General features: G+C 41.1%; 1 protein-coding gene across 11 annotated transcripts in view; it reads left to right on the top strand.

The window, feature by feature from the left end:
- The window catches only part of FOXP1 (forkhead box P1), an 809,982-nt gene that overhangs the window by 75,388 nt on the left and 719,030 nt on the right, over positions 1–15,564 (top strand). The window lies entirely within an intron of this gene.

Below are 15,564 nucleotides of genomic sequence, written 5' to 3'. Positions count from 1 at the left end.
CAAAAAGCTCTACTTTTGTCTCATCTGACCAGAGAACATTCTTCCAAAACGTTTTAGGCTTTCTCAGGTAAGTTTTGGCAAACTCCAGCCTGGCTTTTTTATGTCTCGGGGTAAGAAGTGGGGTCTTCCTGGGTATCCTACCATACAGTCCCTTTTCATTCAGACGCCGACGGATAGTACGGGTTGACACTGTTGTACCCTCGGACTGCAGGGCAGCTTGAACTTGTTTGGATGTTAGTCGAGGTTCTTTATCCACCATCCGCACAATCTTGCGTTGAAATCTCTCGTCAATTTTTCTTTTCCGTCCACATCTAGGGAGGTTAGCCACAGTGCCATGGGCTTTACACTTCTTGATGACACTGCGCACGGAAGACACAGGAACATTCAGGTCTTTGGAGATGGACTTGTAGCCTTGAGATTGCTCATGCTTCCTCACAATTTGGTTTCTCAAGTCCTCAGACAGTTCTTTGGTCTTCTTTCTTTTCTCCATGCTCGATGTGGTACACACAAGGACACAGGACAGAGGTTGAGTCAACTTTAATCCATGTTAACTGGCTGCAAGTGTGATTTAGTTATTGCCAACACCTGTTAGGTGCCACAGGTAAGTTACAGGTGCTGTTAATTACACGAATTAGAGAAGCATCACATGATTTTTCAAACAGTGCCAATACTTTTGTCCACCCCCTTTTTTAGGTTTGGTGTGGAATTATATCCAATTTGGCTTTAGGACAATTCTTTTTGTGTTTTTTCATTGAAGACAAATTAAATGAAGATAATAATACCAAAGAATTTGTGATTGCAATCATTTTCAGGAAGAAACTGAGTTTTATCTGACAGAATTGCAGGGGTGCCAATACTTTTGGCCACCACTGTAGGTTAAAAAAGATACCAGTCCATCAAGTTCAACCTTTCTATCCATCGCTGGATTATTTATGACCCACAATGCCATTAGTTATGAGAAAAGCCAATAAAGTCTAGCTCTTGCAGTCAGACTGCTCTAACTGTAAAGAACCCTTTCTTATTTAGATGCTAGAATTGTTTTTCTATCCATCTCCCTATTATTTATAGCCCACAATGCCATTAGTTCTGAGAAAAGCATTCAGCCCTGTAAGAAATGCCGATAAAGTCTTATCTTTTGCAGTCAGGCATTCCAAAATCAGGCTGCTCTAACTGTAAAGAACCCTTTGCTCCTTAGATAGTAGAATTCCCTTGTTCTCTATCGCTGGATTATTTATAATCCACAATGCCATTAGTTATGAGAAAAGCACCAAGTCCTTTTATAACTGCTGATAAAGTCTATCTTTTGCAGTGAGACTGCTCTAACTGTGAAGAACCCTTTCCTGTTTAGATGCTAGAATTGCCTTTCTATCCATCGCTGGATTATTTATGACCCACAATGCCATTAGTTATTAGAAAAGCATTAATCCCTGTTATAAATGCAGATATAGTGTCTGCTGTTACTACATTTGCAATCGGACATACCACAGACAGACTTCTGTAACTGTAAAGAACCCTTTCCTATTTAGATGCTAGAATTGCCTTTCTCCCACATATAATGACTTTCCCCTAATTGCTTGGAAGGAATAAATCGTATGCTTATTTTTTGAGGTTTATCTAGTTTTTTTTTATACACCCTAAAATCTTACTTGACATTGAGTAATGCTGCTTAGCTTATTTGTAACCAGAAGTCCTTCTCCCCCTCTGTAATTTCTAGTATATTTCCATTTAATTTATAAACCATAATTCAATTACTGCTACCTACCATAGTAATTTATATTACTGGTGCACTGCTTAGAGAACGGAGCTGTTTTTGGTAAACTTGATAAAAATAAATGGGAATGGGCTGCAATACCGAGCGCAGCCACTACTTAAAGAGCGGCGCTGTTCTTGGTAGAAATAAATTGGAATGGGCTGTAATACCGAGCGCAGCCACTACTTAGAGAACGGAGCTGTTCTTGGTAGAAATAAATGGGAATGGGTTGCAATACCGAGCGCAGCCACTACTTAAAGAGCGGAGCTGTTCTTGGTAGAAATAAATGGGAATGGGCTGCAATACCGAACGCAGCCACTACTTAAGAGCGGCGCTGTTCTTGGTAGAAATAAATTGGAATGGGCTGTAATACCGAGCGCAGCCACTACTTAGAGAACGGAGCTGTTCTTGGTAGAAATAAATGGGAATGGGTTGCAATACTGAGCGCAGCCACTACTTAAAGAGCGGAGCTGTTCTTGGTAGAAATAAATGGGAATGGGCTGCAATACCGAGCGCAGCCACTACTTAAAGAGCGGAGCTGTTGTTGGTAAACAATGAAGGAATAACTTCACATGATAAAGCACAGACCCCTTCATTCAGAGGATTGGCAAAGGCTCTGGGACCAATAGGGGTTGACCAGGATGGGCCATCAAGTTACTAGTCCTAGACCACCCCTTTAATAGTAACATCTGGCTGAAGTTCTCCTTTAACACTTTTTTAAATCATTAGCAATACATACATTAATCACACCCGAGTCTGTCACCTGGACGGATGTAAAACTGGTTTTGTTTTGGCAGCCAGTTTTAATCTATAGCTAACATTTCTATCCCCTTGAGGTGATGATAGTATATCTGTACAGACGTAAGAAGCCCAGTGTTAGTGCAAGTCCTCACATGTAGCTGCAACCGGCTGCAGAAACTATAACTCATTAATAAAAAGATGAATGTGTGTGTAACATGGATACAGCTGCAATCAAAAGTATCCCTCCCCGCATAGCAAATGAGGCTTATTAGTAAAATGTACAAACGTTCTGCTGTTTGGGGAAACCGCTTCTTATAGAAGTTGTGTGGGCAAAATTTTCATTGTTCCTGGTCCATTGGTTTATTGCAAATTCTCCACAAAATGTCCCTTTTAATGATTACTGAAGTTTCAGAATCATTCACCCATTCATGACAAATGTTATTTCTACTTAGTAGAGCCCCTCTGGCTGTTATGACCTGCTGCAGTGGCTGTTATGACCTGCTGCAGAGATTATGTGTTGCTAGACACCAGCTTCTCTCTGTATCCCAGAGGAATCTTAGCCCAGTCCTCATTGGTAATGGCTTCCAGGCCAAAAATTTTCAATGGGTTTCAAATTAGATGACTGTGACGGCCACTCCAGAATCTTTCAGGACTTCTTCTGAAACCAAGCCTTGAGGGCTGTGAAGTATGCCTGGGATCATTATCTTGTCAGAAGGTCCAATGATGCCACATTTTCAGCTTCCTCATTAAAAGTATGATGTTTTTATTCCCTATGAATTCCTGATACTTAATAGAAACCATTTTCCTTCTGCCAAGCAGCCCCGGAGCATCACTGGGCCACCGCCATGCCTCACTGTAACCATCACCAAGCCACTGCCATGCTTCACTATAACCATCACCGAGCCACCACCATGCTTCACTCTTAGCCATCACCGAGCTACCTCTATGCTTCACTCTAGCCATCACCAAGCCACTGCTATGCTTCACTCTAGCCATCACCGAGCCACCGCCATGCTTCACTCTTAGCCATCACCGAGCTACCTCTATACTTCACTCTAGCCATCACCAAGCCACTGCTATGCTTCACTCTAGCCATCACCGAGCCACCGCCATGCTTCACTCTAGCCATCACTGAGCCACTAGTATGCTTCACTCTAGCCATTTTTGAGCCACCACCGTGCTTCACTTTTGCCATCACTGAGCTACCGCCATGCTTCTCTAGTCATCACCGAGCCACCGCCATGCTTCACTCTAGCCATCACCAAGCTACCTGTATGCATCACTTTATCCATCCCCGAGCCACCGCCATGCTTCACTCTAGCCATCACCGAGCCACTTCTATGCTTCACTCTAGCCATCACCGAGCCACTGCCATGCTTCACTCTAGCCATCACTGAGCCACTGATATGCTTCACTCTAGCCATTATTGAGCCACCACCATGCTTCACTCTAGCCATCACCGAGCAAACCACCAGATTTCACTCTTGCCATCACCGAGCCACTGCCATGCTTCACTCTAGCCATCACTGAGTCATCGCCATGCTTCTCTATAGCCATCACCCAGCCACCACCATGCTTCAGTAATTTCTATGGTTTGAGTGCATTGGAGGTGACTTTTATTGTGCTTTTGGGTCAGTGAAGGTGGCATCTTGGAGTCTGGGTATGGAGACCTTCAGCGTTTAGTATGCTCTTTACTGTGCAAACTAAAATTTCAGTGTCTACTGCATCCAAAACTTGTTGCAGGTCTTTTCCAGTCACTGTGTTTTTTTTGATTACCGGCCTCCTCTTCAATCTGGTGGCAGCCGGTGATAATAATTTATATAGTGCCAACATACTCTGCAGCACTTTGCAATTGGGTGACAGCTTTCTCTTTCTGCCACATCCAGGCAGCACCGCCGGTGTTTTTATGTGAACTCCTTCCAGCTGTATCTCTAGGAACATTCAATGCCTTTGAATCCTTTTCCTTGTTTGTGAAGGCAATGATCTCTTAACTTTTTGGGCCACTCTCCTGACAACTCAAGAATATTACTGACCTGGAGGCCATTGCCCTTGAATAATGGGCTAAGAGTCCTCAGGAACACTGCCAGAAGTATGTGTAGCAGGTCATAACAGCCAGAGGGGCTCTAGTACTAAATATGCTTGTCATGAAGTGGTAGAATAATTCTGAGATGACAGCAGGCTGTAAAAGTGGCATTTTGTGCTGAATTTGGACAAACCACTTGTTCTATTTGTTTTTTAGCTATTTACATTGTAATTGTTTTATTAGTTTATTGTAAAGAGCAGAAAGTTTGTAAATATTACTAATACTCCGGATTTGCAGTGGGGCATTGAATAATTGATTGCAAGTGGATACATATATAGTTAGATATGAGACAGATGGCTAAAATTTATAGAAATTGTACATTGATTTTACAAATTTAAACCATACCTTTATTAGGTCAGCCTGCTGGCGTTTCACCCTCAATTGATGCTTTCTCCAGGAGCTATATGTGTATGGAATGATTGGTCGATCATGTGTGAAAAGAACTTTGTGTGAAAATAATGAACTGTTTTGTTTCTAAATAAACTTTTCATCTACCAGACAATTTGATGATCTGATCATTTGATTGATTGATCAGATTCATTAGTCAAAAAAGGCCAACATGAGACAGACAGAAGATAGTGTTAGGCTCATCAGGTGATGTGGATTCACTAAGCCTAAATCCGGGTGGGCACTGATGCAGGAAGGCACGTGGGCAGCAAGTACTTAGCAACACTGGAATTTCAGGAGCAGCAGGTTGAATGAAGTGGAACCCAACAGGGATGAATGCAAGCACAAACACACAAGCACAGATGGTGGAGCACACAAACATAGGACTAGGAGTCTCAATCCCAAGACACAAGTGTGTGTCTAAATGGACATTAAATAGGTCAAACTCTGGCCCGCAGGGTGGTTTTATTACGTCCACGACACCAGAACCACCACCCCTATGTGGGGCCATTATTCGGTATGGAGGACTATGTGGGGCCCATTATTCTGTATGGAGGACTATATGGGGCCATTATACTGTATGAAGAACTATGTGGGGCCCATTATTCTGTATGGAGGACTATGTGGGCCCATTATACTGTATTGAGGACTATGTGGACCCATTATACTGTATGGAGGACTATGTGGGCCCATTATACTGTATGGAGGACTATGTGGGGCCATTATACTATATGGAGGACTATGTGGGGCCCATTGTACTGTATGGATACTATGCGGGGCCCATTATACTGTATGGAGGACTATGTGGGCCCATTATACTGTATGGAGGACTATGTGGGCCCATTATACTGTATGGAGGACTATGTGGGGCCATTATTCTGTATTGAGGACTATGCGGGGCCCATTGTACTGTATGGAGGACTATGTGGGACCATTATACTGTATGGAGGACTATGTGGGGCCCATTATTATGTATGGAGGACTATATGAGGCCCATTATTCTGTATGGAGGACTATATGGGCCCATTATACTGTATGGAGGAATATGTGGGGCCATTATTCTGTATGGAGGACTATGTGGGGCCATTATTCTGTATGGAGGCCTATGTGAGGCCATTATTCTGTATGGAGGACTATGTAGGGCCCATTATTCCATATGGAGGACTATGTGGGACTCATTCTGCATGGAGGACTATGTAGGGCTCATTATTCTGTATGGAGGACTATGTGGGACCCATTATTCTCTATGGAGGACTATGTGAGGCCATTATTCTGTATGGAGGACTATGTGGGGCCCATTATTCTGTATGGAGGACTATGTGGGGCCATTATTCTGTATGGAGGACTATATGGGGCCCATTATTCTGCATGGAGGACTTTGTGGGGCCCATTATACTGTATACTGGTTGGCCCGCGAGTTTGTCCAAGTTTTTAATTTTGACCCTTTGTGTGTTTGAGCTTGACATCCCTGCTCTAGAGAGATGATGTAATGGATCCACTCCAGGCAACATGCAAAACGCGACGTGGAGCACAACAGAGGGCATCGGATCCAGGGGAAGTCAACGGAGCCCGGGATACCCGGGACAGATAGATTATAATGACCAGTCCATTGTCCTCTTACTACTCTTTTCCATTGTTAGATTGTAACTTATTATGGTCAGACCGCCCATATACATTTTTGAGATTTTTAATGAATTTTTTTCTATATTATATGGAGATGTAATAGAATTTGATTACAACTATTCTTCCTTCCACATCTCCGGCCGCCAGTAGAAATTGCATGTACTGTATATAGAAAAGTCTGCGCCCCAGAGAGGGCTTTAATACGCCCTCTGCACTTCAATATTGTTTAATTCCCATTGTTGTCGCGGTCAGGCTTCGCTGGGGAGTTTGATTTGTCAATTTCAGGGTCCGACCTCGCAGGGGGCTTATATTATAGTTCTGTTTTTTTGCCAACTTTTTCAATGCGGGGCGAGAAAAGTAGCAAAATTTGCATCACTTGGCCGCTCTCGTCTAATGTCTGTGTTAGTATTGTACCACTAACTTATGTACATGTTGTGCTCACAATTGTGTTTTATTTTTGGGCACCTTCAATTAGCTGCAACACTGTGCATGTAAGCAAAAAAAAATTACTGTAATTCAGTCTTAACAAGTTTAGAGGCACAATAAGCGCATTGATTATAATAGGCACATAGCCCTCACATTGTGAATGCCGAGACATTACAGAATTGTTGTGGTTTTTTTTTCTCTTTCTTCCTCTTCTTTTAGAGGCTTGGAAAGGTTAATGTTACGGCCCGTTCACATATAATATTTAAATTGTAGTCGACGGCCATTGTTCTAGGTTTACAATAAAGAAATTTTGCATTGTTATTTTTTTTTGTATATTTAAAAGCAAGTACAGTAATTATTTTATGCTATTTAACAGGAAATATTTTGTACCATTTTTTTTTTATTTTTTAACAGTATTTTAATTTTTATGGTTTTGGATTATTTATTTTTTTCTAAATTGTCATGAGTATTTTATGCTGTAGATTGTGCATTTTTTTTTTTTTGTTGCATTTCATCACTTTTTTTGTTCTTAATTAATTCTTGCATTCCGCATAAATTTCAATTAATTTTGCAGCACAAAATACGCAAAAAAACAACAACATGATGTGTGTGTGAACAGAAAATTCTGGTTTCTCGTAGACTTTGCTGATGCTGCGAAACGCAGCTGAAAATTTGCATAAAAATCTGCAGCAAAAAAACGCTGAAAAACACAACATGTGTGAACACAGCCTAAAACTATTCATTTCCAGGAGGAATAAAAGATGACACAAAAAACAACAACCCTGCATTGATATTACACAGAGAATACAAGTATTTTCTAAAACAAAAATGTCTGGGGAGTTGACAAATGCACTTGAATAAAAAAAAAAAAATAAATAATAATAATAATAAAAAAAGCAAATAAATAAAATTTATATATATATATAAAATGTAACATTTTGTAGTTTGGATATTTTTCATTACTAGATTAAAGTGTGAATATTATATTTGTTTATAAGCAATAAATAAGGTGCAAGTAATGTTGACCAATAAAGTGCAGTGAGATCTGTCCCATATTGGTGGAGGATAATGAAGAACAAATATATATAGTATATTTGATGGAAGGACATGTAATATTAAGGCATTAAATATACCCACATGTACACTAAACCAATAAAAAGATAGAGATACAGTACATATAACATAACTCAAATCCAAACTATGGCATTTGAGTAACCTGAAAAATAATAATGGATGTCAGTGGGAAAGGAACCCCACGCGTATCGCTGCTCAGACCAGCTTCATCAGGGGTAAGACATGAATAAAAATGTGAATTATGTACCATATGAAGGAGGACAAATGGCACTGAAATAAAAATTGGTTGAATGTCCAAGGAATCCATTTGAATAAAACTAAACAAATTATCCAAAGCAAAACAACCTCTTTATTGGAGACCCATTAGAGACCACGAATGTTGTCCAGGTTGGTGTCACGATTCCTCCTATCAGTGTCTGGACGCAGTGAATGACAGTTCTGACGTCCAATCTAGGAATGGGGCGTGCTGAGCTGTCAGTATGGTGATGGACTGCTCATCCAACCAATCAGATGCTGGAGCGTTCTGAGCTGTCAGTGTCTGGAGGGACAGTTTAGTCCTCCAATCAGGACCTGGGTGTGCCGGGGCTTCATCCATGTGTCTCTTTTCCAGAGTAATTACCTGGATATTTAACCACCTCTTTGCTTTTGAATGCAACCAATTGTAGCTTTGCTCATGAGGTGTTTGCTCTTTGTTCCTTGTCTGGTATTCTGATCTTTGCTGCTTGACCTTAGATTTGCCTTTGACCATCCATTTGCCTAGCCCTTTTTCGTGATTCGCTACCTTCTTGGAATTCTGACCTCGGACTTTTTTCTGACTACGCCTTTGTCTCACCCTTCTGTCTATGTCGTACTCTCCTGGCGTTTGACCTCGGACCTCTTGACTACCCAACCTCACGGCTTAACCATGAGTAGTGACCAGCGTCACAGTTGGAAGTACAATAATAACCAGATCCAATTATAAAAAAGTGAGGTGTGCTAGTCATTTCATCTAGACTTTGTTTCCAATGTCTCATTTGGTTCCTTGCAGATCTCACCGGTCAATGATTTTGCACCATATTTATGACCTGTTGATGGGCCAATTTTAGGAATACCATGCCACCATGTATGTCAAAAAGTGAGCTTCTGCTAAGGACCCAAGGTTCTTCAAGGAACACCCTTGAGTACACACTTTATTTTTGTATTTTGTCTTCCCGGAGTCCATTGATGACTTATTTGTATGTTGGGGGACGACCCAAACTTTTTACCTGCAACTTTTCAAAATCTGACATTCTTGTCGGAAAAAATGCCTGTGGCAGAAATCAGGTTTTCAGTAAATACTTCTGGTGTTGGATCCTGCACACATGAGTTACGACCAGCCAGGGCGGACTGTTTTGTGGTTTGTTGTGTCTGGTTTGGTTCCGACGATTAAATTTGTGGATGCATTTGGTCATTCAAAACATGTTTCCAGGGTCTGGCGAAGCCAGCAGGATCCCAGTGCTCGGCAGGAGATGGCGCCCATCAACTTTCACAAGGTAATAAAATAAAAACAGGTTGTAGTATAATATATGAAAGGACAGATGTAAAAATCACAAATATTTACTGCAAGATTGGTTAGATGACCGCTGGCTGCCTCATTATGCAATCCAAGGGAGATCAAGACAAATAGAAATTTTTGGGATTGCATTTTCTTAATTGGGACTAGTCACTGAAGCCTGAAATGACGACGCAGAAGCTTTTGAAAAAGTAAATTAAAGGGAATCTGTCTATAGGATCAACCCCTCCTGCGCCTACACGGCCATGTAGGTCATAGCAAGCTGAATAAAATGATACCCTGATATCTGCGATCCGATGTCTTATTCCTAAGAAATCTACTTTTTAAAAAATATGTAAATGAGCTGTTAAGATCTATGGGTCGGAGGTAGATCTCCCCGACAATTTGCCTCCATGGGTTATTATTATAAATAAAAGGGGTCTCTGCAGAGTGATAAGGAGAGCAGACTGTCAGTCATTACATGTCTCACACTGGTAATGGCCTCTTTTATTTAAAATAAGCTCTAGATGCAGAATCTCAGGGAGATCTATGTCCAACCCATAGATCTTAACAGCTCATTTACATATTAAGAAAAATGTGGATTTTTCTAGAATAAGACATCAGATTGCTGATATTATGGTATTATTTTATTTACCTTTCTATCACCTTCATGCCCATATAGACGGCTGATCCAACTGACAGATTCCCTTTACAGCAACCAGTGGGTTTCCAGAGCCTCCAGACCATATGATTGTGAGGATATATCATGTACGCAGCATGTACACATCCTTTATTGGATGCCTCATTATCGGGAAAAGTACAGAGTATGTAATAATGTACAAACATCTCTATAATACAGGATCAGTAATGTAATGTATGTACACAGTGACTCCACCAGCAGAATAGTGAGTGCTGCTCTGGAGTATAATACAGGAGGTAACTCAGGATCAGTAATGTAATGTATGTACACAGTGACTGCACCAGCAGAATAGTGAGTGCTGCTCTGGAGTATAATACAGGATGTAACTCAGGATCAGTAATGTAATGTATGTACACAGTGACAGCACCAGCAGAATAGTGAGTGCAGCTCTGCAGGATAATACAGGATGTAACTCAGGATCAGTAATGTAATGTACGTACACAGTGACTGCACCAGCAGAATAGTGAGTGCAGCTTTGGAGTATAATACAGGATGTAATTCAGTATCAGTACAGGATAAGTAATGTAATGAATGTACACAGTGACTGCACCAGCAGCATAGTGAGTGCTGCTCTGGAGTATAATACAGGATGTAACTCAGGATCAGCAATGTAATGTATGTACACAGAGACTGCACCAGCAGAATAGTGAGTGCAGCTCTGGAGTATAATACAGGATGTAACTCAGGATCAGTACAGGATCAGTAATGTAATGTATGTACACAGTGACTGCACCAGCAGAATAGTGAGTGCAGCTCTGGAGTATAATACAGGATGTAACTCAGGATCAGTACAGGATAAGTAATGTAATGTATGTACACAGTGACTGCACCAGCAGAATAGTGAGTGCAGCTCTGGAGTATAATACAGGATGTAACTCCGGATCAGTACAGGGTAAGTAATGTAATGTATGTACACAGTCACTGCGCAAGCAGAATATTGAGTGCAGCTCTGGAGTATAATACAGGATGTAACTCAGGATCAGTACAGGATCAGTAATGTAATGTATGTACACAGTGATTGCACCAGCAGAATAGTGAGTGCAGCTCTGGAGTATAATACAGGATGTAACTCAGGATCAGTAATGTAATGTATGTACACAGTGACTGCACCAGCAGAATAGTGAGTGCAGCTCTGGAGTATAATACAGGATGTAACTCAAGATCAGTAATGTAATGTATGTACACAGTGACTGCACCAGCAGAATAGTGAGTGCAGCTCTGGAGTATAATACAGGATGTAACTCAGGATCAGTACAGAATCAGTAATGTAATGTATGTGCACAGTGACTCCACCAGCAGAATAGTGAGTGCAGCTCTGGAGTATAATACAGGATGTAACTCAGGATCAGTACAGAATCAGTAATGTAATGTATGTGCACAGTGACTGCACCAGCTGAATAGTGAGTGCAGCTCTGGAGTATAATACAGAATGTAACTCAGGATCAGTAATGTAATGTATGTACACAGTGACAGCACCAGCAGAATAGTGAGTGCAGCTCTGCAGGATAATACAGGATGTAACTCAGGATCAGTAATGTAATGTACGTACACAGTGACTGCACCAGCAGAATAGTGAGTGCAGCTTTGGAGTATAATACAGGATGTAACTCAGGATCAGTACAGGATCAGTAATGTAATGTATGTACACAGTGACTGCACCAGCAGAATAGTGAGTGCTGCTCTGGAGTATAATACAGGATGTAACTCAAGATCAGTAATGTAATGTATGTACACAGTGACTGCACCAGCTGAATAGTGAGTGCAGCTCTGGAGTATAATACAGGATGTAACTCAAGATCAGTAATGTAATGTATGTACACAGTGACTGCACCAGCTGAATAGTGAGTGCAGCTCTGGAGTATAATACAGGATGTAACTTGGGATCAGTAATGTAATGTATGTACACAGTGACTGCACCAGCAGAATAGTGAGTGCTGCTCTGGAGTATAATACAGGATGTAACTCAGGATCAGTAATGTAATGTATGTACACAGTGATTGCACCAGCAGAATAGTGAGTGCAGCTCTGGAGTATAATACAGGATGTAACTCAGGATCAGTACAGGATCAGTAATGTAATGTATGCACACAGTGACTGCGCCAGCAGAATAGTGAGTGCAGCTCTGGAGTATAATACAGGATGTAACTCAGGATCAGTAATGTAATGTATGTACACAGTGACTGCACCAGCAGATTAGTGAGTGCTGCTCTGGAGTATAATACAGGATGTAACTCCGGATCAGTAATGTAATGTATGTACACAGTGATTGCACCAGCAGAATAGTGAGTGCAGCTCTGGAGTATAATACAGGATGTAACTCAGGATCAGTACAGGATCAGTAATGTAATGTATGTATACAGTGACTGAACCAGCAGAATAGTGAGTGCAGCTCTGGAGTATAATACAGGATGTAACTCAGGATCAGTACAGGATCAGTAATGTAATGTATGTACACAGTGACTGCACCAGCAGAATAGTGAGTGCAGCTCTGGAGTATAATACAGGATGTAACTCAGGATCAGTACAGAATCAGTAATGTAATGTATGTGCACAGTGACTCCACCAGCAGAATAGTGAGTGCAGCTCTGGAGTATAATACAGGATGTAACTCAGGATCAGTACAGAATCAGTAATGTAATGTATGTGCACAGTGACTCCACCAGCAGAAGAGTGAGTGCAGCTCTGGAGTATAATGCAGGAGGTAACACAGGATCAGTAATGTAATGTATGTACACAGTGACTGCACCAGCAGAATAGTGAGTGCAGCTCTGGAGTATAATACAGGATGTAACGCAGAATCCGTACAGGATCAGTAATGTAATGTATGTACACAGTGATTGCACCAGCAGAATAGTGAGTGCAGCTCTGGAGTATAATACAGGATGTAACTCAGGATCAGTAATGTAATGTATGTACACAGTGACTGCACCAGCAGAATAGTGAGTGCAGCTCTGGAGTATAATACAGGATGTATCTCAGGATCAGTATAGGATCAGTAATGTAATGTATATACACAGTGACTGCACCAGCAGAATAGTGAGTGCAGCTCTGGAGTATAATACAGCATGTAACTCCAGATAATGTCATTTAATTAGTAATTTAACATTTCCCTTGTTTTATATTTTTTATGTAAATTATAGTTTGGCATTTATTGTATGAAGTAGTATAATTATTAAAGTAGCGCTACTTGTTAAGTTTTATGGTAATAAAGCCGATGTAATAAAACACCGGCCAGAACTGCACACATCATTGTACTTGTGGATAAACGATCAGGAGGTGTAAATTGTGGCATCTCAAATTCCTAAAACATCCGCATTAGATGGGTCAATAGCAAACACCTGATAGTAATGCGTTCCTAATCTAATTCCTGCGCTCTGCTGCCTGTCTTGATCCTAATTTAATGTGTTTCTTCATATTTAAATATAATTATAATATGGATATATTAAATGCGGCCCCAGAGAATTGTTGTGATGTTTGTTTGCTGTGAAGCCTTAAAAGATTTGGGCATGCGGTCTGCAATGAAAAAAAAAAATACCATAGAAGCATGAGAAGAATACTCCGGGCGAAACTTATAGAGGGCGGAGCATGAGACCAAAGAGGGAGCCCTTGTGTCATGCCCCGCCCACTAGACCCTGAGGGTTCTCTTACTGAACTCTTTGGTGTCTTTGGTATATGAACTTTGAGCATCCTCACATCCCCTTTAGATTAAACTTTGGAATTGCTATTTCTCCACCTCCCTCTTAAAATCCCTGACATTTCGATAAGTCAGAATTCTTATGGCGTAGGACAGATGGAGGAAATAAACTAGTATATTAAGAATATGTATAGCAATGTTTAACATGTTTTATTTTGACATGATCTGCTTCTTGCTAGTTTGTGAAATCTTTAACACCTGGAAAACCTTAAGTCGGAATCGAAGCGTTCTGTCATGTTCACTTGATAGGGTGTTAATGGAACTGGAATGGTGCGGAATATTAGGGTGTCAGACTTTAATTTCTTAAAGTAAACTATGCCTTTATATATTTATAGAGACTACTTCATTTTAGATCAAAATGAGCCCAGTGACCATCTGATCGCCTGAGGAAGCCACATCTGACCTTATATCAGCACCTAAAAAAACCTAATAGAATTGCACTCGCAATGCTCCTTTAATGTATATAAAAAATGTGAAAAACCCTTTCTCTTTGATATTACGAGCCCGATGTATGCAGTTTTTCTGCTTCAGTGCCCCCTTGACAACAAAAGGGCTGTTGTGTGGAGCCAAATGGCCATTTATTACTATCACAGGGGCTGTCTTTTGGTTAGATTCACCAAATTGTTGTAATAGCATCAAATCCTAACCCCCGGTGAATAGCTGGTGTTGGGGGAAGATTTTATACTGCTTCTGTAGGGGAATGTAATATTATGCAGCGGCGCCTATTCAGACTGCTGGAAGGGAAGCCTTTATCAGCGGCATCATGGACGTACGTAGATGAAGGGGGACCCTAGTGTAAAGATGAATATGGGCTCTCCAGATTTTACTGCTCAGTATATTAGAGCTTGGGGTTTCTCTGACTTCTACACCCTTTTCCAAAGGACAAATTTTCGACCTTTTTAATAGTGCAGTTCCTCAGGGGAGGGGAATCTTTTATAGATCCTGCCCCAAAGGGGATGGGTCAAAACATGAGCTTTTCCTCTCTCCATGGTTCATGGTTTGCCACTATTTCATAGTGTTGAGAGGTCTCAAACAGACGAACCCAACTTCCCCATAATGTCCATTTGCCCCTTTAGAACATTCCCTTTAAATACATGGAAATTAGTCTATTCTGAGATCTCTGTCAAAGGAACTGAAAGGAAACAAATCGTAAGTCAGGTTTATGTACATTCTATAATTGTGTCGTTAAGATTTCTCATGTCTTTTATGGACTGTGTAACAGTTTACAGAATAAACATGTTGATTGTTCCTGGAGTCCTCTGGGATCCGGCAGCTGCTTCTTCCCTGTTCCCAGTAGACTTTTTTTTTTTTCTTTCTGCCATGGATATATATGACTGAGGGGAGAAGTGTGCGATGGGCGAGATGAAAACTTAGAAATCAGAGAGCTTCTGTTTGGAAGAACAAGGTGTTTGTACATCCGATTCCCCCCAGAGCTTGTTCATCTGCGGAGATGCTGAGCGGCGGAGGCCTCGCGTGGCGCTGATTGTTCCAGCGAGTGTGAATGCTGGCATCCAAACCTACACATGTTACTGTCCAGGAACACAGTGAGATAACTGAAGCATCTCCGTCGTGGCTC

The sequence above is a fragment of the Phyllobates terribilis genome, unplaced genomic scaffold, assembly GCF_046119375.1.
Source record: "Phyllobates terribilis strain yellow unplaced genomic scaffold, ASM4611937v1 Scaffold_8__6_contigs__length_399053987, whole genome shotgun sequence".
NCBI classification, from domain to species: Eukaryota; Metazoa; Chordata; class Amphibia; order Anura; family Dendrobatidae; genus Phyllobates; species Phyllobates terribilis.
The sequence above is the reverse complement of the archived record's forward strand: the minus strand, read 5'-3'. Positions and strand labels throughout refer to the sequence as shown.